The sequence below is a fragment of the Hipposideros armiger genome, unplaced genomic scaffold (assembly GCF_001890085.2).
Source record: "Hipposideros armiger isolate ML-2016 unplaced genomic scaffold, ASM189008v1 scaffold_785, whole genome shotgun sequence".
NCBI lineage: Eukaryota > Metazoa > Chordata > Mammalia > Chiroptera > Hipposideridae > Hipposideros > Hipposideros armiger.
In genome coordinates this window covers 523,064-524,382 of record NW_017732135.1, presented here as the reverse complement: position 1 = coordinate 524,382, position 1,319 = coordinate 523,064, and the positions used below count along the sequence as shown (strand labels likewise).

The 1,319-nt window shown below is 38.8% G+C and overlaps 1 pseudogene; it reads left to right on the top strand.

The window, feature by feature from the left end:
* Positions 1-974, top strand: part of LOC109374085 (synaptophysin-like protein 1 pseudogene) — a 2,659-nt pseudogene extending 1,685 nt beyond the window's left edge.
* The last annotated feature ends 345 nt before the right edge of the window (positions 975-1,319 follow it).

Below are 1,319 nucleotides of genomic sequence, written 5' to 3'. Positions count from 1 at the left end.
ATTTCATGTTTTTTAATGTTCATTTTTATTTCACAAATGGATGATTAAGGAATTATGCATCATAAACTGGGAACCTAAGTGAGCTTTATTATGGGTGTACTGTCTTTGCACACACATTAGGCATGTTCTGAGTACAGGGCTTATTCACATTTAGCTTTCTAATGTTTTGTACAGAGCCAGATATCCTACTCTTAACCACATGATTGTATGTGAAGCACATCTTGCTAGTGCCTTATTTGTGTTGATTTTGTTCATGACAAGAATTGTCAGTATGAGAATGTATATCTTATGCAACCAACTTAATAAAGAAGTTAAAAGAAAAAAAAAAGTAAAGGACAACATTAAAAATGTGGCACAGTATTCATTAGGTTTTGTTTTGTTTTGTTTTGTTTTGTTTTTGTATTTAGGAGAGACTATATACAGCATTTGGGAAACTTCTCTGACCCATTCAAAGACTCAGAAGTTTGCCAGGTCTGAGTGAAAGAGCAACAGAATGAGAATAGACCCTGCCACAGGTCCAGGCTTTGGTTAAGCTGCCTAACACCTGGGCTAAATGAAATATTAAATCCAGCAATGTTCAATATATTAATTGATTAAAATATATTATGTTGTGTTCCTGGGAAGCCCCACAGGAGAGTTCTGGGTTCTGGAGGAATGTCGTGCTTTCTGTGGATTAAAATTACTCACCATTTGAAAAGGAGCTTCTGGCAGGATACTCACACCTAGTACAGACTAAATGCCTGGCCATCGGAGATAGTGATTATGTCATTAGAATTGTCCATCAGAAGCTTGTTATTGCCAGAGCCATCAAGTCTTCAGGTCAAGAGAATGCAGTAGCAATCTATTGTTCTACGAAAATGATCCATGGGGCTTGGGCAGATCCAGGGAGCAGACTAAATGTTTCACGAAAGGTGGCTCAGAATCCCAGTTCACTATCTTTCATGCCACATTGCCCCCTCACAGCTCACACCTAATGTGCCAAGCTAATGAGAAAGAGGGGGGAGGGGGAAATGGGGAGGTTCTGGCTCATAGATGAATCTGCTCAATATTTTGTGCAAGGCATTATATCTTATTACAGTCCCACTTGGTGTGGTCCTGAAGGACAGGGAAGAGGCAAGATCCCCTCATAGAGAAGTACAATTGCTTTTCTCATTTATACAAAGAGATAAGGGGTCTGGGTAAATACTACATAAAATATTGGATATTATCAGATGGTTTTACTAGTGGTTAGTGACTGGAGGAAACAAAATTAGACAAACAGGACAGTGACATTCAGAAAACTTGGTGTAGATAGACTTGTGGGATTGACCTGAAAGAAC